At 47.3% G+C, this 26,956-nt stretch overlaps 1 long non-coding RNA gene across 1 annotated transcript; it reads right to left on the bottom strand.

Moving 5' to 3' along the window:
• Positions 1-969: 969 nt before the first annotated feature.
• LOC141039290 (uncharacterized) lies at positions 970-4,351 on the bottom strand. Its single transcript, XR_012200219.1, has 3 exons — positions 4,046-4,351; positions 1,415-2,860; positions 970-1,269 (listed from the first exon to the last, which is right to left on the bottom strand). It is a non-coding gene; the product is annotated as an uncharacterized lncRNA (long non-coding RNA).
• Positions 4,352-26,956: the final 22,605 nt, after the last annotated feature.

Raw genomic sequence — 26,956 nt, forward strand, 5'->3', positions numbered from 1 at the left:
GGTTAAGTTTCCTAGCCATGGACATGAGTTATCATTTGATTAACAGGATCACATCATTGGATAATGATGTGATTGACTTGACCCATCCGTTAGCTTAGCACTATGATCGTTTAGTTTCTTTCTATTGCTTTCTTCATAACTTATACATATTCCTATCACTATGAGATTATGCAACTTCCGAATACCGGAGGAACACTTAGTGTGCTATCAAACTCACAACGTAACTGGGTGATTATAAAGATGCTCTACAGGTGTCTTCGATGGCGTTTGTTTAGTTGGCATAGATCCAGATTAGGATTTGTCACTCCGATTTTCGGAGAGGTATCTCTGGGCCCACTCGGTAATGCTCATCACTATAAGCCTTGCAAGCAATGTGACTAATGAGTTAGTTACGGGATGATGCATTACGGAACGATTAAAGAGACTTGCCGGTAACGAGATTGAACTAGGTATTGAGATACCGACGATCGAATCTCGGGCAAGTAAGATATCGATGACAAAAAGAACAACGTATGTTGTTATGCGGTTTGACTGATAAAGATCTTCGTAGAATATGTAGGAAACAATATGAGCATCCAGGTTCCGCTATTCGTTATTGACCGAAGATGAGTCTCGGTCATTTCTACATAGTTCTCGAACCCGTAGGGTCCGCACGCTTAACGTTCGATGACGATCGGTATTATGAGTTTATGTGTTTTGATGTACCGAAGGTTGTTCGGAATCCCGGATGTGATCACGGACATGACAAGGAGTCTCGAAATGGTCGAGACATAAAGATCGATATATTGGAAGGCTATGTTTCGACATCGGAATGGTTCCGGGTGAGTTTGAGCATTTACCGGAGTACCGGGGGTTACCGGAACCCCCCGGGGAGTCTGTGACGCCCCCGATTCGACCGTACACTAATCATACAGGCAAACGTGTATGATCAAGATCAGGGACTCACGGGAATATATAAAAACACAACTCTAGACACAAATGAAAGTCATACAAGCTCCATATTACAAGCCAGGGGCCTCGAGGGCTCGAATACATAGCTTGATACATAAGGGGAGTCAGCGGAAGCAACAATATCTAAGTACAGACATAAGTTAAACAACTTTTGCCTTAAGAAGGCTAGCACAAACATCAACGATCGAAGAGGCAAGGCCTCCTGCCTGGGACCTCCTAACTACTCCTGGTCGTCGGCGGGCTCCATGTAGTAGTAGGCACCCTCGGGGTAGTAGTCGTAGTCAGCGGAGGTGGCATCTGACTCCTGGGGTCCACCATCTGGTTGCAACAACCAGAAAGCAGAAGGAAGGGGGAAAAGGGGGAGCAAAGCAACCGTGAGTACTCATCCAAAGTACTCGCAAGCATCAGATCTATACTAAGTATGCATTGGTATCAAATGGAAGGGCTGTATCTGTGGACTGACCTGCAGAATGCCAGAATAGGGGGGAAAGCCTAGCCTATCAAAGACTAGCATCTTCAAGCAGCTCCAAGCATCTTGCAGCATGTAGAAGAGTAAAGAATAGCTGTTTAATTAACAAGCATGTTGTAACATTAAGGCCCAGAGATCCTTCCTCGACTCCCTGCGAGAAAGCAATCCCGGAGCCAACATATCCATCACATATCAAGTATCCATTTCTAGTTGTATAAGATCAGGATACAAGTCTGAACGTCCATTACCGTGGACACGGTATTCGAATATATGTCTTCCCAGCAGGGGTGCACCACGTTTTCCAACACACTCGATCACTCTGGCCGGACACACCTTTCTGGGGTCAATGCCCGGCCTCGGAAGATCAACACATCGTAGCCCTACCTAGGCTCGGCAGAGAGGTCCCCGCCGGTCTACATCCTAAGCACTCTGGGTCTGAGCCCATCGCCTGTTGCACTCCGGGTCGTTGCGAGCAGGGCGGACCAGGCTCCACCACTACAGGATTGGTTGCGGCCCAGCCGTGCCGCAATGCTGAACTGGACGTCTGACAAAGCTTCGGCTGATACTGCGACGTCGAGGCCCATAACTATTCTCGCGTGGTGGTTAGCGCGTAAAGGCCAAAGGCCAATTCAGAACAAATACCCAAACCTATTAGTGCATTAACAATTAAAGTAGTGACGGCTGTCGGGACAAGTCCGGATCTATCACCCCTCCTGGGTGATACTGCTAAACAGCCAGCCACCACTGTCACATCGCACGGGTGCTCTCCGGGCCCGCCTGGCTTTCACAACGGTCTCCAGTAAAGTCAAGGTAACTGTGTGTCCAGACATCAAGGGGAAACCCTGAGGAATCACCCCAGGTGGATTCCACTCAATGTAATCATCAAGGTGAACGTAAGAGGGACCACCCTCGAGGTTCACACTTGAGGTGTTGAACGACAGAGCTGTATCGGGAATGGTGAAAGAGGAAATCACCCTCGATGACCACGACCGAATAGCTACACTACAGAATTATCATCAGGAGTGCGTTATGAGGGATCACCCTCGGCACTCGATAGTAGCTCTGCAGAGTCCAGCAACAAAAGGGACGTGATGCGATATGATGTGTGGGCCTCTGGTCGTCGATCACGTTGATCGAGTAGTCGATGATGAAGCAGAGGCAACAAGGACAAGGTGGGGGTCACTGATGGATCACTAACTAACCTATACTAAGCAGTTTAGGATAAGCAGGTAAGGTACAATGAGCAGGTTACAAAAGCAGGCTATGCATCATAATAGGAGCAATCAATTACAGTACCAAAATCTAATGCAAGCATGAGAGAATGGAATGAGCGATATCGGGATGATCAAAGGAGGGGCTTGCCTGGAAGCTCTGCTGAAAGGAAAGAAGCGTCGTCGTCGACGTAGTCGATCACAGGGGCATCAGCAGCGGTCTCGGGGTCTAGCGGAGAAAAGAGGGTGAAGAAACAGTAAATACACGCAAACATATGCACAACATGATTACAAGCGGGGCTACAGGTGTCCTAACGCAGTGCTAGGCGTTACTGGCGAAGGGGGAAACATCCGGGAAAGTTTTCCCGGTCCCGGACGTCTGCCAGACAAATGAACCGGAGGGGACAGTTTGCATGTTCGCTATTCTAGGGACGTGTGGCAGATGAACGGACCGCGTATCCGGATTCGCCTCGAAATTCTGAGCAACTTTCATGTAGAAAACTTTTTCATCCGAGCTACGGTTTAATTTCTATTAATTTTCAAAGTTTTATTAATATTCTGAAATTAATTTTAATACGAAAATAAATGCTAAAATGTTAGGCGCACCCAGCACAGTGTACACCAAAGTGTACCCAGTGGCTGACAGGTGGGCCAGGGGGTCCCAGTTGACCAGTCAACGTTTGACTGGTCAGCAGGGGGTGGGGCCCCCTGTCATTGACTCAGCTAACTAATTACAAATTACTTAGCCATTTAATTAAGTTAATTAACTTTTTAGTTAATTAATTAATTAATATATTTTTTCCTAATATTCTTTTTTTATAAATAAAAGGTGCCGGTGGGGCCCCGCTGGCAGTGGCCCATCTGGCCACTGGAGCGGGTGGTTAACGGGGCCGGCGCGGGCGTTGGGGCGCTTGGGCACGCGCCCACGGGAGAGCGCCGGGCTGCGGGGCGCCGGAAGGGTAGCCGCGGCTGCGGGGCGCCGGCCGGAGCGGCGAGGTCGCCGGCAGGGCATAGCGTGGCGGAGGCCACGCGGCCCCAGGCGGCTGCCAGAGACCGGCAGAGGCGGGGCCGAGCGAGCAGCAGGCTCGGCAGGGGGGAGCGGGACTCACGGTGTCGCGCTGGACGCGGGAGAGGCCGCAGCAGGCCGGAATCGAGCGCGAGCGTGAGGTGGTCTCGGGGAGGAGCGGCGCGGGGCGCCTGCTGCGCAAGCGGGCGGCTGCAGCAGCGGGAGGGACTGCCACGCGTGGTTGGGCCGCTCGCGGCGCGGGCGACGCAAGCGCGTGACTGCCGTGAGCACGGGGCGTGCGCAGCACGGCCATACGGACATGAGTGTGCGAAGCTTCGGGCGTGACGGCCGCAGCATCCACGGCGTCAAATCAAAGAGGAGAAGGGGGAAATCGGGAGGGGAGCTCACCGAGGAGCACAAGGAAGGCTCGGCGTGGGTTTAGGAGCAGGAGGGGTGGCGGATCCGATGAGGAACGCTGGCGGCAGCAGGAGGAAGAAGGCCTCGATCCGACGTAGCAGGGGCTTCCCGAGTTGATCTGTTCTGTGTAGTCAAAGTAGAGGTGGCCGGAGTAGTCCCCGGCGTTGGCTCAGCCTGTGGGGATGATGGTGGCCGTGAGAGCGAGCTTGGCCATGGCGATGGTGGCGTTCGGCGTAGGGGATCTAAGGAGGGGAAGCGCTGGAGAGGACGCGATGAGTGGAGTGGATGAGAGCGGACGAGGGAATCGATGGGGCGAGGGGGGTCCTTATCCCCTCCCAGACGACGCCGACGAGGTGGTCGGGGGCGACCCGCCCCTGTAGCGACCCGGTCGCGTGAACAGGGAGAGGGGAGGGATCGCCAGGGTGGGCCGGCTGGGTTGGCCTCTTGCCCGATGGGCCAAAAGCCCAGGGGGTTTTCTCCCTTCCCTTTTTTAATTACTTTTCTGTTTATTGACTTCCCATTTTATTTTCTATTTCATTTAGCTTATTAAAAATATGAGACCCACACCTAAATTATTGTTTTAGTTTAACCCTCTGCCACAAAAAGTTTCACTCATAAATAAAATAGTTTAACATTTTTGAATTTATAAAAGGCATCTATTTAATTGTTTTACCTACTGTTTTATTTATTTGAATGCATTTCAACGTTTTATAGAAGTGTGGTTTCTTCACCAATAATACTCTTAAATTATTTGGAACAGTTTGAACATTTTTGTGTTGACACTAGAACACTTTTATTTTGACTTTGTCCTAAATTTGATTTTCGAACCGATTTCAATCTAAGTGAGATTAGCAATAGTAAAAATGATGACGTGGCATCATTAGCCGAGAATTACCGTAGCTTAATTATCTGGGTGTTACAAATCTCCTTCACTACAAGAAATCTTGTCCCGAGATTTTAGGAGGTAGAAGGAAACAAAACAGGGTATTCATCTTGAAGACGATCCTCGAGTTCCCAAGTGCCTTCATCTTCAGAAGGATTTGACCACTGGAACTTTTTAGAATTTTGAAAGCCCTCTGATGGTGCGACATTCAGTTTGACCGAGAACGCGGGCCGGAGAGATACTTCAGGCTTCGATGTAGCATTTTCAACTCCCACAAAAGGAGAAGCGCTTCACGCATTCAAGGAATAAATCCGTGCTTCAGCATTCCGAACAAGGTGAGCATGGTAGCTCACTATCTCACTTGACGGATGTAGTACATGCACGGTTTTAGTGGCGCAAATGATAGAAGCGGTATGTGTTTTCAACCATTCCATTCCCAGAATGAGGTCTTTATTGGACGACTTCAAAACAATGGGGGAAACATGGAATTCCAGCCCTTCAATTTCAACAGGGACATTGAGGCTAACCATGGTGGTTCGACATTGGCCCGCAGGGGTGTGTACCACTAGTGGATTGTTCAACTCTTCGAACTTAAGGCCATGCATGGATGCAAAATCTTCTGATATGAATGAATGCGATGCTCCTGAATCAAATAAAACAGAGGCTGGTATTGAGTTAACAAGAAGAGTACCCAACACGGTAGCAGGTTGGTCTTGAGCTTCATTCAGATCAATGTGGTTGGCCTGACCACGACCATAAGGCATGGCATTGTTGTTGCGGGGCTGATGCTTACCACGACCAGTTGGAGGAAGTGCAAGCTGGTACTGATTCTGAGAGCAGTCCCTGGCACGGTGACCTGGTTGACCGCACCTGAAGCATAGCCCATCATTGGGACGGGGAGCAGGAGCTCGGGGTAGTGCAGCTTGAAGTCTTGGCTGTCCAGGTGGTGGAGGAGGCAGACGGAGATGCAGTAGGGGACTGTTTTGGTGCAGGGGCAGCTGGTGGATACACGCTGTGAGGGATCCATATCTTACGCTTCTGCGATGACGGGCCCGAAGATGAACCCACATCATGGTTGCGCCTAAGGGATCCGAGGTGTTCCTGCAGACCGGTTTCGACATGAATGGCCTTGTTCACCAAGGTGGCGAAATCAGCAAAGTCATGCACTAGGAGCGCCAGTTTGATATCAGCTTGAAGTCCATCTCGAAACTTTTCCTGTTTACGTGCATCAGTGGCAATGTCATCTTCAGCATAGCGGGACAGGTCAAGGAACTCCCGCTGATAGGCATCCACAGTCTTGTTGCCTTGGGTGAGGCTGCGAAACTCGCGCTTCTTCCTGTCCATCATTCCCTGAGGAATGAAGCAGGCACGGAAAGCATCTTGGAAATCCGGCCAAGTGATGACCGTTCCAGCAGGTAGTGAACGCCTGTGACTGTCCCATCATTGAGCAGCGGGACCCTTCAGATAATATGCCGCAAAGGTGACATAGTTGGCAGGGGCTACACCAGCAGACTCTAGCTCGAAAGTATGTCACGGAGCCAGTCATCAGCATCAAGTGGCTGAGTTGAGCTACGGTAGATGCTTGGGTTGAGATGTGCAAAATCATTCAGTGTCACAGTGGCTGGCTGTTGATTCAGGTTGGGACGAGGAAACTGAGCTATCACTCCTTCCATGAACTGGCGGTTCAGTTCAAACTATTGGATCATACCAGCCATGTACTCAGGCGGTGGTGGGGCATTGCCACCACGACCACGACCAGCGGGTCTAACCATCCTGCTAACATGTAACAGGGGTAGTTCAACATGAAGAACTTTGCAAAGACAAGGAATCATTCACGATGAAACATGCATACTGAAAGAAGTTCGATGGATACAACATAGTAGCCAAACATGACATACAGATCCATACATAAGTTCGGTTACAAGCCATAAGTACGAGTTCAGAAAAGGAAAGGTAGTCTAGACCAACTAGGCAGCGCGCAGGCACGCGATGGAGGGATACAACAACGCGACATAGCGATATGCTACATCAACGTCGGGGAAAACCTCTGAAGTCTGGCAGCTATCGGTGAAAGAAAGCACGACGATGCTCGAGGGAAGGAGGCTGCATGCCGTGGCGGCTCTGGTGTACCAGCTGATCTCCAGGAGGAAGAAGAGGTCCACGAGTAGGGGTATCACCACCAACCTCAGGCCACACAAGACCTGGTGGCATCTCCGTCCTGCGCGGGTAAGTAATGAATGAAGGAAGAACCGATGCGGTGCCTATTGGACGCATCTGCTCCAGAGTGTCGTAGTGGTGTGCATGTGTGGCGTACAGCTCAACATTCAAAGCTCGAACAGTGCGATCCAGAACCTCAATGTATCGAACCATATACTGAGGGTCGTACCGACGGCTCACGTAAGAGGTACACACAGCAGTGTAGCGCCTAGTATCATCCCCAGCTGGTGGGTATGGGAAGTATCTGAACCCAGTCTCCTCCAAGCGTGGATGCTCTCTACGGAGGCTGGTGATAGCAACATAGGCAACCTCCTGTACTGCCATCTCGACAGTCACTCCAATACCCTCAAAGGTATGCAACTCGTGGGTGGAGTTGTTCTACCAATCATAGATATCAACCTTAGCGTGATACATCTCCTGGTTGAACTCGTGGTAGATCTCATACACAGTGTAGTGGGGGTACCAGCGATATCCCAGCAGGGTCAAGAGGTCGACACGAATGGCCGGGAACCTAGGCGTGCCGACCGCCATGGTCTGGCGGACGATCTGCGTTGCGGGATGCATCTGAAATAAGGAAGTTCAAGGATGTCAAATGACGATGTGAGTATTATTCAAAATACAATTCAAAGGAATAGTTGTAGATAATCCAGCTCTTCGGGTGAATGTCATTACGAGATCCTAATGTTGGAGTTAGTAAAATCATTTAACCCGAGTAGAAGAGAGATCAGAATCCCAGAGTAAAGGTCGAGGAGTAAAAGATCCTAATACCACCCAATGGCGACGTGGGCCCGTAAGCCACACAGCCATGTTAGTAAAACAGTTTTTAAAGACTAGACTCAACTTCGGCCAAGGAGTTGGAAAGGGGGATCCTACAGGCAGTCGACTCTAATACCAACTTGTGACGCCCCTGATTCGACCGTACACTAATCATACACGCAAACGTGTACGATCAAGATCAGGGACTCACGGGAAGATATCACAACACAACTCTAGACACAAATGAAAGTCATACAAGCTCCATATTACAAGCCAGGGGCCTCGAGGGCTCGAATACATAGCTCGATACATAAGCGGGTCAGCGGAAGCAACAATATCTAAGTACAGACATAAGTTAAACAAGTTTTGCCTTAAGAAGGCTAGCACAAACATCAACGACCGAAGAGGCAAGGCCTCCTTCCTGGGACCTCCTAACTACTCCTGGTCAACGGCGGGCTCCACATAGTAGTAGGCACCCTCGGAGTAGTAGTCGTAGTCGGCGGGGGTGGCATCTGACTCCTGGGGTCCACCATCTGGTTCCAACAACTAGAAAGCGGAAGGAAGGGGGAAAAGGGGGAGCAAAGCAACCGTGAGTACTCATCCAAAGTACTCACAAGCATCAGATCTATACTAAGTATGCATTGGTATCAAATGGAAGGGTTGTATCTGTGGACTGAACTGCAGAATGCCAGAATAGGGGGGAAGGCCTAGCCTATCGAAGACTAGCATCTTCAAGCAGCTCCAAGCATCTTGCAGCATGTAGAAGAGTAAAGAATAGTAGTTTTAATTAACAAGCACGTTGTAACATTAAGGCCCAGAGATCCTTCCTCGACTCCCTGCGAGAAAGCAATCCCGGAGCCAACATATCCATCACATATCAAGTATCCATTTCTAGTTGTATAAGATCAGGATACAAGTCTGAACGTCCATTACCGTGGACATGGTATTCGAATATATGTCTTCCCTGCAAGGGTGCACCATGTTTTCCAACACGCTCGATCACTCTGGCCGGACACACCTTTCTGGGGTCAATGCCCGGCCTCGGAAAATCAACACGTCGTAGCCCTACCGAGGCTCAGTAGAGAGGTCCCCGCCGGTCTACATCCTAAGCACTCCGGGGTCTGGGCCCATCGCCCGTTGCACTCCGGGTCGTTGCGAGCAGGGCAGACCAGGCTCCACCACTACAGGATGGTGCCGGCCCAGCCGTGCCGCAATGCTGAGCTGGACGTCTGACAAGGCTTCGGCTGATACTGTGACGTCGAGGCTCATAACAATTCTCGCGTGGTGGTTAGTGCATAAAGGCCAAAGGCCAATTCAGAACAAATACCCAAACCTATTAGTGCATTAACAATTAAAGTAGTGACGGCTGTCGGGACAAGTCCGAAGCTATCACCCCTCCTGGGTGATACCGCTAAACAGCCAGCCGCCACCGTCACATCGCACGGGTGCTCTTCGGGCCCGCCTAGATTTCGCAACGGTCTCCGGTAAAGTCAAGGTAACTGTGTGTCCACACATCAAGGGGAAACTCCGAGGAATCACCCCCGGTGGATTCCACTCAATGTAATCATCAAGGTGAACATAAGAGGGACCACCCTCGAGGTTCACACTTGAGGTGTTGAACGACAGAGCTGTATCGGGAATGGTGAAAGAGGAATTCACCCTCGATGACCACGACCGAATAGCTACACTACAGAATTATCATCAGGAGTGCGTTATGAGGGATCACCCTCGGCACTCGATAGTAGCTCTGCAGAGTCAAGCAACAAAAGGGACGTGATGTGATATGAGGTGTCGGGCTCTGGTCGTCGATCACGCTGATCGAGTTGTCGATGATGAAGCAGAGGCAACAAGGACAAGGTGGGGGTCACTGATGGATCACTAACCAACCTATACTAAGCAGTTTAGGATAAGCAGGTAAGGTACAATGAGCAGGTTACAAAAGCAGGCTATGCATCAGTATAGGAGCAATCAATTACAGTAGCAAAATCTAATGCAAGCATGAGAGAATGGAATGGGCGATATCGGGATGATGAAAGGGGGGGCTTGCCTGGAAGCTCCGCTGAAAGGAAAGAAGGGTCGTCGTCGACGTAGTCGATCGCAGGGGCATCAGCAGCGGTCTCGGGGTCTAGCGGAGAGAAGAGGGGGAAGAAACAGTAAATACACGCAAACATATGCACAACATGATTACAAGCAGGGCTAGAGGTGTCCTAACGCAGTGCTAGGCGTTACTGGCGAAGGGGGAACATCCGGGAAAGTTTTCCCGGTCCCGGACGTCTGTCAGACAGATGAACCGGAGGGGAAAGTTTGCATGTTCGCTATGCTAGGGACATGTGGCAGACGAACGGACCGCGGAACCGGATTCTTCTCGAAATTATGAGCAACTTTCATGTAGAAAACTTTTTTCATCCGAGCTACGGTTTAATTTCTATTAATTTTCAAACTTTTATTAATATTCTGAAATTAATTTTAATACGAAAATAAATGCTAAAATGCTAGGCACACCCAGCACAATGTACACCAAAGTGTACCCAGTGGCTGACAGGTGGGCCAGGGGGTCCCAGTTGACCAGTCAACGTTTGACTGGTCAACAGGGGGTGGGGCGGCCTGTCATTGACTCACCTAATTAATTACCAATTACTTAGCCATTTAATTAAGTTAATTAACTTTTTAGTTAATTAATTAATATATTTTTTCTAATATTCTATTTTTATAAAGAAAAGGTGCCGGTGGGGCCCGCTGGCAGTGGCCCATCTGGCCACTGGAGCGGGTGGTTAACGGGGCGGGCGCGGGCGCTGGGGCGCTTGGGCACGCGCCCACGGGAGAGCGCCGGGCTGCGGGGTGCCGGCAGGGTAGCCGCGGCTGCGGGGCACCGGCCGGAGCGGCGAAGGGGCCTGCAGGGCGCGGTGCAGCGGAGGCCACGCGGCCCCAGGTGGCTGCTAGAGACCGGCAGAGGCGGGGCCGAGCGAGCAGCAGGGTCGGCAGGGGGGAGCGGGAGTCACGGCGTCGCCCTGGACGCGGCGAGGCCGCAGCAGGCCGAAGTCGAGCGCGAGCGTGAGGTGGTCGCGGGGAGGAGCGGCGCGGGGCGCCTGCTGCACAGGCGGGCGGCTGCAGCAGCAGGAGGGACGGCCACGCGCGGTCGGGCCGCTCGCGACGCGGGCGACACAAACGCGTGACGGCCGTGAGCACGGGGCGTGCGCAGCACGGCCAGACGGACACGAGTGTGCGAAGCTTTGGGCGTGACGGCCGTAGCATCCATGGCGTCAAATCGAAGTGGAGAAGGTGGAAATCGGGAGGGGAGCTCACCGAGGAGCACAAGGAAGGCTCGGCATGGGTTTAGGAGCAGCAGGGGTGGCGGATCCGACGAGGAACGCCGGCGGTAGCAGGAGGAAGAAGGCCTCGATCCGGCATAGCAGGGGCTTCCCGAGTTGATCTGCTCTGTGTAGTCGAAGTAGAGGTGGCCAGAGTAGTCCCCGACGTTGGCTCAGCCTGTAGGGATGACGGTGGCCGTGAGAGCGAGCTTGGCCATGGCGATGGTGGCATTCGGCGTTGGGGATATAAGGAGGGGAAGCGCTGGAGCGGACGAGGGAATCGATGGGGCAAGGGGGGTCCTTATCCCCTCCCAGACGACGCCGACGAGGTGGTCGGGGCGACCCGCCCCTGTAGCGACCCGGTCGCGTGAACAGGGAGAGGAGAGGGATCGCCAGGGTGGGCCGGCTGGGTTGGCCTCTTGCCCGATGGGCCAAAAGCCCAGGGGGTTTTCTCCCTTCCCTTTTTTTAATTGACTTCCCATTTTATTTTCTATTTCATTTAGCTTATTAAAAATATGAGACCCACACCTAAATTATTGTTTTAGTTTAACCCTCTGCCACAAAAAGTTTCACTCATAAATAAAATAGTTTAACATTTTAGAATTTATAAAAGGCATTTATTTAATTGTTTTACCTACTGTTTTATTTATTTGAATGCATTTAAACGTTTTATAGAAGTGTGGTTTCTTTACCAATAATACTTTTAAATTATTTGGAACAGTTTGAACATTTTTGTGTTGACACTTGAACACTTTTATTTTGACTTTGTCCTAAATTTGATTTTCGAATCAATTTGAATCTAAGTGAGATTAGCAACAGTAAAAATGATGACGTGGCATCATTAGCCGAGAATTACCGTAGCTTAATTATTCGGGCGTTACAGAGTCATTGGGCCTTAATGGGCCTTAGTGGGTGAGAGGAGGAGGGGGCCATGGTGGGGGCACCCCCCCCCCCCCAAGCCCAATCCGAATTGGGAAGGGGGTCGGCCCCCTTTCCTTCTCTCCCTCTCCCTCTTCCTTCTTCTCCTACTCCAACTAGGGAAGGGGGACTCCTACTCCCACCGGGAGTAGGACTCCCCCTTGGGCGCGCCATAGAGAGGGTCGGCCCTCCCCTCCTCCACTCCTTTATATACGGGGGAGGGGGCACCCCATAGGCACACAAGTTGATTGTTCAGCCATGTGCGGTGCCCCCCTCCATAGATTTCCACCTCGATCATATCATTGTAGTGCTTAGGCGAAACCCTGCGACGGTAACTTCATCATCACCGTCATCACGACTTTGTGCTGACGGAACTCTCCCTCGACCTCAGCTGGATCTATAGTTCATGGGACGTCACCGTGCTGAACGTGTGCAGATCGCGAAGGTGTCGTACCTTCGGTGCTAGGATCGGTCGGATCGTGAAGACGTACGACTACATCAACCGTGTTGTCATAACGCTTCCGCTTTCGTTCTACGAGGGTACGTGGACAACACTCTCCCCTCTAGTTGCTATGCATCACCTAGATGGATCTTGCGTGTGCGCAGGAAATTTTTTGAACTACTGCGTTCCCCAACAAGATTGGTAGGAAAACACCATCGTTCGTCCCCGACCGCCACTCATAAGGAAGACAATCAAAAAATAAATCATGCTCTGACTTCATCACATAACGGTTCACCATACATGCATGCTACGGGAATCACAAACTTTAACACAAGTATCTCTCAAATTCACAACTACTCAACTAGCATGACTCTAATATCACCATCTTCATATCTCAAAACAATCCTAAGGAATCAAACTTCTCATAGTATTCAATGCACTTTATATGAAAGTTTTTATTATACCCATCTTGGATGCCCATCATATTAGGACTAATTTTATAGCCAAAGCAAATTACCATGCTGTTCTAAAAGACTCTCCAAATAATATAAGTGAAGCATGAGAGATCAATAATTTCTATAAAATAAAACCACCACCATGCTCTAAAAATATATAAGTGAAGCACTAGAGCAAAATTATCTAGCTCAAAAGATATAAGTGAAGCACATAGAGTATTCTAATAAATTCCGATTCATGTGTGTCTCTCCCAATAGGTGTGTACAGCAAGGATGATTGTGGTAAACTAAAAAGAAAAGACTCAAATCATACAAGACGCTCCAAGCAAAACACATATCATGTGGTGAATAAAAATATAGCCTCAAGTAAAGTTACCGATAGACGAAGACGAAAGAGGGGATGCCTTCCGGGGCATCCCCAAGCTTAGGCTTTTGGTTGTCCTTGAATTTTACCTTGGGGTGCCTTGGTCATCCCCAAGCTTTGGCTCTTGCCACTCCTTATTCCAAAATCCATCAAATCTTTACCCAAAAACTTGAAAACTTCATAACACAAAACTTCAACAGAAAATCTCATGAGCTCCGTTAGTATAAGAAAACAAACCACCACTTTAAGGTATTGTAATGAACTCATTCTTTATTTATATTGGTGTTAAACCTAATGTATTCGAACTTCTCTATGGTTCATACGCCCCGATACTACTCATAGATTCATCAGAATAAGCAAACAACACACGAAAAACAGAATCTGTCAAAAACAAAAGAGTCTGTAGCAATCTAATTTGTTCGAATACTTCTGGAACTCCAAAAATTCTGAAAAATGAGGACAACCTGAATAATTTGTATATTAATCTTCTACAAAAAGAATTGGTATTTTATCACGTTCTGGTGAATTTTAAGAATTATTTTCGTGAGCACAAAGTTTCTGTCTTTTTCAGCAAGATCAAACAACTATCACCTAGAAGACAAACTCAGCGAAATAGAGATATCAAACGGAGTCCAAACTCAGCGATTTTTTTTGGAGATTTTTTCTGCCTAGAAGACAACTTGGGAGCCAAGGAAATGCACGAGGGAAGGCCCGAGGGTCCCACTACCCACATGGGCATGCTAGAGGCCCCTGGCGCGCCCTGATGGGTAGTGGGGCCCATGGAGGTCGTTTTCACTGCCTCTCAGCTCTATAAATACCCAAATATTCCAGAAACCCGAGGGGAGTCTACCAAAAACAATTCCAGCCGCCGCAAGTTCCAGAACCACAAGATCCAATCTAGAGCCCTATTCCGACACCTTGGCGGAGGGGAACATGATTGATACGTCTCCAACGTAGCTATAATTTTTTATTGCTCCATCCCATTGTATTATCTATTTTGGATGTTTTATATGCATTAGTATGCTATTTTATATGATTTTTGGGACTAACCTATTAACCTAGAGCCCAGTGCCAGTTTTTGTTTTTTCCTTGTTTTAGAGTTTCGCAGAAAAGGAATTCCAAACGGAAAAAACTTTCGCGATGATTTTTCTTGGACCAGAAGACACCCAGGAGACTTGGAGTGCAAGTCAGAAGAGACACGAGGCGGCCACAAGGGTGGAGGGCGTGCCCGGGGGGGTAGGGCGCGCCCCCGGACCTTGTGGGACCCTCGTAGACCTCCTGACCTAGATCTTCTTCCTATATATACTCTTATACCCCAAAACATCCGGGGAGTCACGAAACCACTTTTCCACCGTTGCAACCTTCTGTACCCGTGAGATCCCATCTTGGGGCCTTTTTCGGCATCTTGCCGGAGGGGGATTCGATCACTGAGGGTTTCTACATCAACACCATTGCCTCTCCGATGAAGCGTGAGTAGTTTACCTTAGACCTATGGGTCCATAGCTAGTAGCTAGATGGCTTCTTCTCTCTCTTTGATTCTCAATACAAAGTTCTCCTCGATGTTCTTGGAGATCTATTCGATGTAATTGTTGGAAATATGCCCTAGAGGCAATAATAAATGGTTATTATTATATTTCTTTGTTCATGATAATTGTCTATTATTCATGCTATAATTGTATTGTCCGGAAATCGTAATACATGTGTGAATACATAGACCACAAAGTGTCCCTAGTAAGCCTCTAGTTGACTAGCTCGTTGATCAACAGATAGTCATGGTTTCCTGACTATGGACATTGGATTTCATTGATAACGGGATCACATCATTAGGAGAATGATGTGATGGACAAGACCCAATCCTAAGCATAGCATAAAAGATCGTGTAGTTTCGTTTGCTAGAGCTTTTCCAATGTCAAGTATCTTTTCCTTAGACCATGAGATCGTGCAACTCCCGGATACCGTAGGAGTGCTTTGGGTGTGCCAAACGTCACAACGTAACTGGGTGACTATAAAGGTGCACTACGGGTATCTCCGAAAGTGTCTGTTGGGTTGGCACGGATCGAGACTGGGATTTGTCACTCCGTGTGACGGAGAGGTATCTCTGGGCCCACTCGGTAATGCATCATCATAATGAGCTCAATGTGACTAAGGCATTAGTCACGGGATCATGCATTGCGGTACGAGTAAAGAGACTTGCCGGTAACGAGATTGAACAAGGTATTGGGATACCGACGATCGAATCTCGGGCAAGTAACATACCGTTTGACAAAGGGAATTGCATACGGATTGATTGAATCCTCGACACCGTGGTTCATCCGATGAGATCATCGTGGAACATGTGGGAGCCAACATGGGTATCCAGATCCCGCTGTTGGTTATTGACCGGAGAGGCGTCTCGGTCATGTCTGCATGTCTCCCGAACCCGTAGGGTCTACACACTTACGGTCCGGTGACGCTAGGGTTGTAGAGATATATGTATGCGGAAACCCGAAAGTTGTTCGGAGTCCCGGATGAGATCCCGGAGGTCACGAGAGGTTCCGGAATGGTCCGGAGGTGAAGAATTATATATAGGAAGTACAGTTTCGGCCACCGGGAAAGTTTCGGGGGTTACCGGTATTGTACCGGGACCACCGGAAGGGTCCCGGAGGTCCACCGGGTGGGGCCACCTATCCCGGAGGGCCCCGTGCGCTGAAAGTGGAAGGGAACCAGCCCTTAGTGGGCTGGGGCGGCCCCCTTGGGCCTCCCCCCATGCGCCTAGGGTTGGGAACCCTAGGGGGGAGCTTCCCCCTTGCCTTGGGGGGCAAGGCACCCCTTCCCCCCACTTGGCCGCCGCCCCCCTTGGAGATCTGATCTCCCAAGGGCTGCCGCCCCCCCAGGGGTCCTATAAATAGTGGGGGGGAGGGAGGGCAGCAACACACAGCCTTGGGCGCCTCCCTCCTCCCCTGCAACACCTCTCTCTCTCTCTCTCGCAGAAGCTTGGCGAAGCCCTGCCGGAGACCCGCTACATCCAACACCACGCCGTCGTGCTGTTGGATCTCCATCAACCTCTCCTTCCCCCTTGATGGATCAAGAAGGAGGATACGTCGCTGCACCGTACGTGTGTTGAACGCGGAGGTGCCGTCCGTTCGGCACTCGGTCATCGGTGATTTGGATCACGGCGAGTACGACTCCGTCATCCACGTTCATTGGAACGCTTCCGCTCGCGATCTACAAGGGTATGTAGATGCACTCCCTTCCCCTCGTTGCTAGTAGACTCCATAGATGCATCTTGGTGAGCGTAGGAAAATTTTAAAATTATGCTACGATTCCCAACAGTGGCATCATGAGCCAGGTCTATGCGTAGTTACTATGCACGAGTAGAACACAAAGAAGTTGTGGGCGTTGAGTTTGCCAATTCTTCTTGCCGCTACTAGTCTTTTCTTGTTTCGGCGGCATTGTAGGATGAAGCGGCCTGGACCGACCTTACACGTACACTTATGTGAGACAGGTTCCACCGACTGACATGCACTAGATGCATAAGGTGGCTAGCGGGTGTCTGTCTCTCCTACTTTAGTCGGAATGGATTCGATGAAAAGGGTCCTTATGAAGGGTAAATAGAAATTGGCAAATCACGTTGTGGTCATACGTAGGTAAGAAACGTTCTTGCTAGAAACCTACAAACCACATAAAAACTTGCAACAACAATTAGAGGACGTCTAACTTGTTTTTGCAGCAAGTGCTATGTGATGTGATATGGCCAGAAGATGTGATGAATGATATATGTGATGTATGAGATTGATCATATTCTTGTAATAGGAATCACGACTTGCATGTCGATGAGTATGACAACCGGCAGGAGCCATAGGAGTTGTCTTTATTATTTTGTATGACCTACGTGTCATTGAATAACGCCATGTAAATTACTTTACTTTGTTGCTAAACGCGTTAGCCATAGAAGTAGAAGTAACCGTTGGCGTGACGACTTCATGAAGACACAATGATGGAGATCATGATGATGGAGATCATGGTGTCATGCCGGTGACAAAGATGATCATGGTGCCCCGAAGATGGAGATCAAAGGAGCATGATGATATTGGCCATATCATGTCACTATTTGATTGCATGTGATGTTTATCATGTTTTTTGCATCTTATTTGCTTAGAACGACGGTAGCAAGTAAGATGATCCCTTATAATAATTTCAAGAAAGTGTTCACCCTAACTGTGCACCGTTGTGAAGGTTCATTGTTTCGAAGCACCATGTGATGATCGGGTGTGATAGATTCTAACGTTCGAATACAACGGGTGTTGACGAGCCTAGCATGTACAGACATGGCCTCGGAACACACGCAATACACTTAGGTTGACTTGACGAGCCTAGCATGTACAGACATGGCCTCGGAACACGGAGGACCGAAAGGTCGAGCATGAGTCGTAAAGAAGATACGATCAACATGGAGATGTTCACCGATCTTGACTAGTCCGTCTCACGTGATGATCGGACACGGCCTAGTTAAACTCGGATCATGTTTCACTTAGATGACTAGAGGGATGTCTATCTGAGTGGGAGTTCATAATCAGATGAACTTCATTATCATGAACATAGTCAAATAGGTATTTGCAAATTATGTCATAGCTTGCGCTTTAGTTCTACCGGTTAAGATATGTTCCTAGAGAAAATTTAGTTGAAAGTTGGTAGTAGCAATTATGCGGACTGGGTCCGTAAACTGAGGATTGTCCTCATTGCTGCACAGAAGGCTTATGTCCTTAATGCACCGCTCGGTGTGCTGAACCTCAGCGTCGTCTGTAGATGTTACGAAACATCTGACATACACGTTTTGATGACTACGTGATAGTTCAGTGCGGTATAGAATTGTGGCACCAAAGACGTTTTTGAAACGTTGCAGAACATGTGAGATGTTCCGAAGACTGAAATTGGGATTTCAGACTAGTGCCCACGTCAAGAGGTATGAGACCTCTGACAAGTTTCTTAAGCCTGCAAACTTAGGGAGAAAAGCTCAATCGTTGAGCGTGTGCTCAGATTGTCTGAGTGCCACAATCGCTTGAATCGAGTGGGAGTTAATCTCCCAGATGAGATAGTGATAGTTCTCCATAGTCACTGCCACCAAGCTAGTAGAGCTTCGTGATGAACTATAACATATCAAGGATAGTTATGATGATCCTTGAGCTATTCGCGATGTTTGACACCGCGAGAGTAGAAATCAAGAAGGAGCATCAATTGTTGATGGTTAGTAAAACCACTAGTTTAAGAAGGGCAAGGGCAAAAGGGATACTTCATGAAACAGCAAGTCGTTTGCTGCTCTAGTGAAGAATCCCAAGGTTGAACCCAAACCCGAGACTAAGTGCTTCTGTAATGAGAGGAACGGTCACTGAAGCAGTACTACCCTAGATACTTGGTAGATGAGAAGGCAGGCAAGGTCGATAGAAGTATATTGGATATACGTTATATGAATGTGTACTTTACTAGTACTCCTAGCAGCACCAGGGTATTAGATACTGGTTCGGTTGCTAAGTGTTAGTAACTCGAAATAAAAGCTGCGGAATAAATGGAGACTAGCTAAAGGTGAGATGACGATATGTGTTGGAAGTGTTTCCAAGGTTGATATGATCAAGCATCGCATGCTCCCTCTACCATCGAGATTTGGTGTTTGCGTTGAACATGATTGGATTATGTTTACCGCAAAACGGTTATTCATTTAAGGAGAATAATGGTTACTCTGTTTATTTTAATAATACCTTCAATGGTCTTGCACCTAAAATGAATCTCGATCGTAGTGATACACATGTTCATGCCAAAAAGATATAAGATAGTAATGATAGTACCACATACTTGTGGCATTGCAACTTGAGTCATATTGGTGTAGAACGCATGAAGAAGCTCCATGTAGATGGATCTTTGGACTCACTCATTTTTGAAAAGATTGAGACATGCGAACCATGTCTATTGGTATATATGCATGAAGAAACTCCATGCAGATGGATCGTTTGTACTCACTTGATTTTGAATCGCTTGAGACATGAAATCATACCACATGGGCAAGATGACTGAAAGGCCTCGTTTTCAGTAAGATGGAACAAGAGAGCAATTTATTGGAAGTAATACATTTTGATGTATGCAGTCCAATGAATGCTGAGGCATGCAGTGGATATCGTTATGTTCTTACTTCACAGATGATTTGAGTAGATGCTGAGAATATTTACTTGATGAAACACAAGTCTGAATTATTGAAAAGGTTCAAGTAATTTCAGAGTGAAGTTGAAGATCGTCGTGACAAGAGGATAAAATGTCTGTGATATGATCATAGAGATGAGTATCTGAGTTACGAGTTTGGCACACAATTAAGACATTGTGGAAAGTGTTTCACAATTAATACCGCTTGGAACACCATAGTGTGATGGTGTGTCTGGACATCATAGCTGCACCCTATTGGATATGGTGCATACCATGATGTCTCTTATCGAATTACCACTATCGTTTATGGGTTAGGCATTAGAGACAACCGCATTCACTTTAAAAGGGGCACCACGCAATTCCGTTGAGACGACACCGTTTAGAGAAACCTAAGTTGTCGTTTCTTAAAAGTTTGGGGCTGTGAAGCTTATGTGAAAAAGTTTCAGGCTGATAAGCCCGAACCCAAAGCGGACAAATGCATCTTCATAGAATGCCCAAAAACAGTTCGGTATACCTCCTATTTCAGATCTGGAAGCAAAAGTAATTGCTTCTAGAAACGAGTCCTTTCTCGAGGAAAAGTTTCTCTCGAAAGAAATGAGTGGGAGGATGGTGGAGACTTGATAAGGTTATTGAACCGTCGCTTCAACTAGTGTGTAGCAGGGCACAGGAAGTTGTTCCTGTGGCACCTACACCAATTGAAGTGGAAGCTTCTGATAGTGATCATGAAACTTCAGATCAAGTCACTACCAAAACCTCGTAGGACGACGAGGATGCGCACTACTTCAGAGTAATGCGTGATCCTGTCTTGGAAGTCATGTTGCTAGACAACAATGAACCTACGAGCTATGGAGAAGCGATGGTGGGCCCATATTCTGACGAATGGCTCGAGGCCATGAAATCCGAGATAGAATCCATGTATCAGAACAAAGCATGGACTTTGGTGAACTTACCCGATGATCGGCAAGCCATTGAGATAAATGGATCTTTAAGAAGAAGACGGACATGGACGGTAATGTTACCATCTATGAAGCTCGACTTGTGGCAAAGAGTATTTTCACAAGTTCAAGGAGTTGACTACGATGAGTTTTTCTCATCCGTAGCGATGCTTAGGTCCGTCGGAATCATGTTAGCATTAGCTACATTTATGAAATCTGGCAGATGGATGTCAAAACAAGTTTCCTTACCAGTTTTCGTAAGGAAAGGTTGTATGTGATACAATAAGAAAGGTTTTGTCGATCCTAAGGATGCTAAAAGGTATGCTAGCTCCAGCGATCCTTCCATGGATTAGAGCAAGCATCTCAGAGTCAGAATATATGCTTTGATGGAGTGATCAAAGTTTTTGGGTTTATACAAAGTTTGTTAGAAATTTGTATTTACAATAAAGTGAGTGGGAGCGCTACAACATTTCTGATAAGTATATGTGAATGACATATTGTTGATCCGAAATTATGTAAAATTTCTGGAAAGCATAAAGGGTTGTTTGAAAGGAGTTTTTCAAAGGAAGACCTGGATAAAGCTGCTTACATATTGGGCATCAAGATCCATAGAGATAGATCAAGACGCCTGATGATACTTTCAAAAGACAGCACACCTTGACATGTTTTTGAAAGAGTTCAAAATAGATCAGCAAAGAAGGAGTTCTTGGTTGTGTTACAAGGTGTGAGTATTGAGTGAGACTCAAGACCTGACCACAGCGGAAGATAGAGAAAGGACGAAGGTCGTCCCCTATGCTTTAGACATAGGCTCTATAGTATGCTATGCTGTGTACCGCACATGTAGTGTGCCTTGCCATGAGTTGGTCAAGAGGGTACAATGGTGATCCGGGAAAGGATCTCATGACAGCGGTCGAACTTATCCTTAGTCCCTAGTGGATTAAGTAATTTTCTCGATTATGGAGGTGGAAAGGAGTTCGTCGTAAAGGGTTATGTCGATGCGAACTTTGACACTAATCCGGATGACTCTGAGTAGTAAACCGGATTCGTATAGTAGAGCAATTATTTGAAATGGCTCCAAATAGCGCATGGTAGCATCCACAAAGATGACATAGATATTCGTAAAGCACACTGTTCTGAAAGGTTCAGACCCGTTGACTAATAACCTCTCTCACAAGCATAACATGACCAAACCAGAACACATTGAGTGATAATCACATAGTGATGTGAACTAGATTGTTGACTCTAGTAAACTCTTTAGATGTTGGTCACATGGTGATGTGACCAGTGAGTGTTAATCACATGGTGATGTGAACTAGATTATTGACTCTAGTGCAAGTGGGAGACTGTTGGAAATATGCCCTAGAGGCAATAATAAATGGTTATTATTATATTTCTTTGTTCATGATAATTGTCTATTATTCATGCTATAATTGTATTGTCCGGAAATCGTAATACATGTGTGAATACATAGACCACAACGTGTCCCTAGTAAGCCTCTAGTTGACTAGCTCGTTGATCAACTGATAGTCATGGTTTCCTGACTATGGACATTGGATGTCATTGATAACGGGATCACATCATTAGGAGAATGATGTGATGGACAAGACCCAATCCTAAGCATAGCATAAAAGATCGTGTAGTTTCGTTTGCTAGAGCTTTTCCAATGTCAAGTATCTTTTCCTTAGACCATGAGATCGTGCAACTCCCAGATACCGTAGGAGTGCTTTGGGTGTGCCAAATGTCACAACGTAACTGGGTGACTATAAAGGTGCACTACGGGTATCTCCGAAAGTGTCTGTTGGGTTGGCACGGATCGAGACTGGGATTTGTCACTCCGTGTGACGGAGAGGTATCTCTGGGCCCACTCGGTAATGCATCATCATAATGAGCTCAATTTGACTAAGGCGTTAGTCACGGGGTCATGCATTGCGGTACGAGTAAAGAGACTTGCCGGTAACGAGATTGAACAAGGTATTGGGATACCGACGATCGAATCTCGGGCAAGTAACATACCGTTTGACAAAGGGAATTGCATACGGATTGATTGAATCCTCGACACCGTGGTTCATCCGATGAGATCATCGTGGAACATGTGGGAGCCAACATTGGTATCCAGATCCCGCTGTTGGTTATTGACCGGAGAGGCGTCTCGGTCATGTCTGCATGTCTCCCGAACCCGTAGGGTCTACACACTTAAGGTCCGGTGACGCTAGGGTTGTAGAGATATATGTATGCGGAAACCCGAAAGTTGTTCGGAGTCCCGGATGAGATCCCGGACGTCACGAGAGGTTCCGGAATGGTCCGGAGGTGAAGAATTATATATAGGAAGTCCAGTTTCGGCCACCGGGAAAGTTTCGGGGGTTACCGGTATTGTACCGGAACCACCGGAAGGGTCCCGGAGGTCCACCGGGTGGGGCCACCTATCCCGGAGGGCCCCGTGGGCTGAAAGTGGAAGGGAACCAGCCCTTAGTGGGCTGGGGCGCCCCCCTTGGGCCTCCCCCCATGCGCCTAGGGTTGGGAACCCTAGGGGGGAAGCTTCCCCCTTGCCTTGGGGGGCAAGGCACCCCTTCCCCCCCACTTGGCCGCCGCCCCCCTTGGAGATCTGATCTCCCAAGGGCTGGCGCCCCCCCCAGGGGTCCTATAAATAGTGGGGGGCAGGGAGGGCAGCAACACACAGCCTTGGGCGCCTCCCTCCTCCCCTGCAACACCTCTCTCTCTCTCGCAGAAGCTTGGCGAAGCCCTGCTGGAGACCCGCTACATCCAGCACCATGCCGTCGTGCTTTTGGATCTCCATCAACCTCTCCTTCCCCCTTGCTGGATCAAGAAGAAGGAGACGTCGCTGCACCGTACGTGTGTTGAACACGGAGGTGCCGTCCGTTCGGCACTCGGTCATCGGTGATTTGGATCACGGCGAGTACGACTCCGTCATCCACATTCATTGGAACGCTTCCGCTCGTGATCTACAAGGGTATGTAGATGCACTCCCTTCCCCTCGTTGCTAGTAGACTCCATAGATGCATCTTGGTGAGCGTAGGAAAATTTTAAAATTATGCTACGATTCCTAACAGTAATACTCTTTTGCGGTGTGTTTGCCAAGATCCGATGAATTGTGGATTTATGATCAGCTTATCTATGAATATTATTTGAATCTCCTCTGAATTCTTATATGCATGGTTTGATATCTTTGCAAGTATCTTCGAACTATTTATTTGGTTTGGACAACTAGATTGGTTTTTCTTGCAATGGGAGAAGTGCTTAGCTTTGGGTTCAATCTTGCGGTGTCCTTTCCCCGTGACAGCAAGGGCAACAAGGCACGTATTGTATTGTTGCCATCGAGGATAAAAAGATGGGGTTTTCATCATATTGCTTGAGTTAATTCCTCTACATCGTGTCATCTTGCTTAAAGCGTTACTCCATTCTTTATGAACTTAATACTCTAGATGCATGCTGGATAGCGGTCGATGTGTGGAGTAATAGTAGTAGATGCAGAATCGTTTCGGTCTACTTGACACAGACATGATGCCTACATTCATGATCATTGCCTTAGATATCGTCATAACTTTGCGCTTTTCTATCAATTGCTCATTAGTAATTTGTTCACCCACCGTAATAATTTCTATCTTGAGAGAAGCCTCTAGTGAAACCTATGGCCCCCAGGTCTATTTTCCATCATATAAGTTTCCGATCTACAATTCTAGTTTCCTATTTATTTTCTTTGCAATCTTTACTTTCGGTTCCATAAACCAAAAATATTACTTTACCGTTTATCCATCTCTATCAAATCTCACTTTGCGAATAACCGTGAAGGGATTGACAACCACTTTGTCGCGTTGGTTGCAAGTTGGTGTTTGTTTGTGCAGGTATTCGGTGGCTTGTTGCGTTGTCTCCTACTGGATTGATACCTTGGTTCTCAAAACTGTGGGAAATACTTACGCTACTTTGCTGCATCACCCTTTCCTCTTCAAGGGAAAAAACAATGCAAGCTCAAGAGGTGGCAAGAAGGATATATGGCGCTGTTGCTAGGGAGATCTATGCCAAGCCAAGACATACCAAGTACCCATCATAAACTCTCATCTCTCGCATTACATTATTCACCATTCGGCTCTCGTTTTCCTCTCCCCCACTTCTAAAATAAGTTTCGAAAAGATTCATCTTTTCTTTGCCCCTCGTCCGTTCATCTTCTTCGTTTGCTTTTTGTGTGCTCGTGTGTTGGATTGCTTGTTTTGTCACGATGGCTCAAGATAATACCAAATTGTGTGACTTTTCCAACACCAACAACAATGATTTTATTAGTACTCCGATTGCTCCCGATGCTAATGTGGAATCTTGTGAGATTAATACTGCTTTGCTGAATCTTGTTATGAAATATCAATTTTCCGGCCTTCCCAATGAAGATGTCGCATCCCATCTTAATAATTTCATTGATTTGTGCGATATGCAAAAGAAAAAAGATGTGGATAATGATATTGTTAAGTTGAAGCTATTTCCGTTCTCGCTTAGGGATCGCGCTAAAACTTGGTTTTCATCTTTGCCTAAAAATAGTATTGATTCGTGGAATAAGTGTAAAGATGGTTTTATTTCCAAGTACTTTCCTCCCGCTAAGATCATCTCCCTAAGGAACGATATTATGAATTTTAAGCAACTTGATCATGAACATGTTGCACAATCTTGGGAGATGATGAAATTGATGATTAGAAATTGCCCTACTCTCATGGTTTGAATATGTGGATGATTATACAAGAAATTATGTCGGATTGAATTTTGCTTCTAGAAATCTTTTAGCTTCGGCCGCGGGAGGCACTTTTATGGAAATTACTTTAGGAGAAGCTACTAAAATCCTAGATAATATTATGGTTAATTATTCTCAATGGCATATCGAAAGATCTTCCACTAGTAAAGAAGTGCATGCGATTGAAGAAATAAATGTTTTGAGTGGAAAGATGGATGAGCTTATGAAATTGTTTGCTAGTAAGAGTTCTCCTATTGATCCTAATGATATTCCTTTGTCTACTTTGATTGTAAACAATAATGAATCTATGGATGTGAATTTTGTTGGTAGGAACAATTTTGGTAATAACGTGTATAGAGGTAATTTTAATGTCAACATATCTCTTGTTGGACTAATACTTTTATCTAGTGTATTTCAGATGAGTTCAACAAATGGAGTGGCGTGGACAAGAGGATGTGGAACCCCTTCTAGATACTAAGGACAGAAGATTGGCAAAAGCTCAAAACTCTACAGTTTCATTTTAGTGATCCAAGATCACATTGAGTCCATAGGAAAAGCCAATACTATTAAAAGGGGATGAGGTGTTGCTTAATGGCTTGCTTGCTCAAAGTGCTTAGTGTTATGCTCCAAAGCCCTCAACCACTTTCTTATTTCCACATATTTCCTAAACCAAAAGTCAAACTCGGCCCTACCGATTTGATCTATCCGGCGCCACCGAGTTCATTTGACATAGCCACTGCCAGAAACCCTTGTCACTTTGGTCTCACCGATGGGATCCCGATCTCACCAAGATGGGCTTGCAAACTCTCTGGTTCCTGTTGCAATAGTTTCGGTCTCACCGAGACTTGCAAACGGTCTAACCAAGTTTGCTTGACCAACTCTCTGGTTAGCTCATTACCAAAATCGGTCCCACCGAGTTTGTGTAATCGGTCAAACCGAGATGAGGTTTTACCCTAACCCTAGTACATCGGTCCCACCGAGTTGATCATATCGGTCCCACCGAAAAGCCTAACATTCACATTTTGAACTAAATCGGTCTGACCGAGCTTCATGATTCGGTCCCACCGAGTTTGGTGAATTGTGTGTAACGGTCAGATTTTCTATGGAGGCTATATATACCCCTCCACCCTCTCTTCATTCGTGGAGAAAGCCATCAGAACGTGCCTACACTTCCAGCATACATTTTCTGAGAGAGAACCACCTACTCATGTGTTGAGACCAAGATATTCCATTCCAACCACAAGAATCTTGATCTCTAGCCTTCCCCAAGTTGCTTTCCACTCAAATCATCTTTCCACCAAATCCAAATCCATGAGAGAGAGTTGAGTGTTGGGGAGACTATCATTTGAAGCACAAGAGCAAGGAGTTCATCATCAACACACCATCTATTACCTTTTGGAGAGTGGTGTCTCCTAGATTGGTTAGATGTCACTTGGGAGCCTCCGTCAAAGATTGTGGAGTTGAACCAAGGAGTTTGTACGGGAAAGGAGATCGCCTACTTCGTGAAGGTCAACCCTAGTGAGGCAAGTCCTTCGTGGGCGATGGCCATTGTGGGATAGACAAGGTTGCTTCTTCATGGACCCTTCGTGGGTGGATCCCTCCGTGGACTCGCGCAGCCGTTACCCTTCGTGGGTTGAAGTCTCCATCAACGTGGATGTACGATAGCACCACCTATCGGAACCACAGAAAAAATCTTCGTGTCTCCAATTGCGTTTGCATACTCCAAT

Source organism: Aegilops tauschii, chromosome 1 (genome assembly GCF_002575655.3).
Source record: "Aegilops tauschii subsp. strangulata cultivar AL8/78 chromosome 1, Aet v6.0, whole genome shotgun sequence".
Lineage (NCBI taxonomy): Eukaryota > Viridiplantae > Streptophyta > Magnoliopsida > Poales > Poaceae > Aegilops > Aegilops tauschii.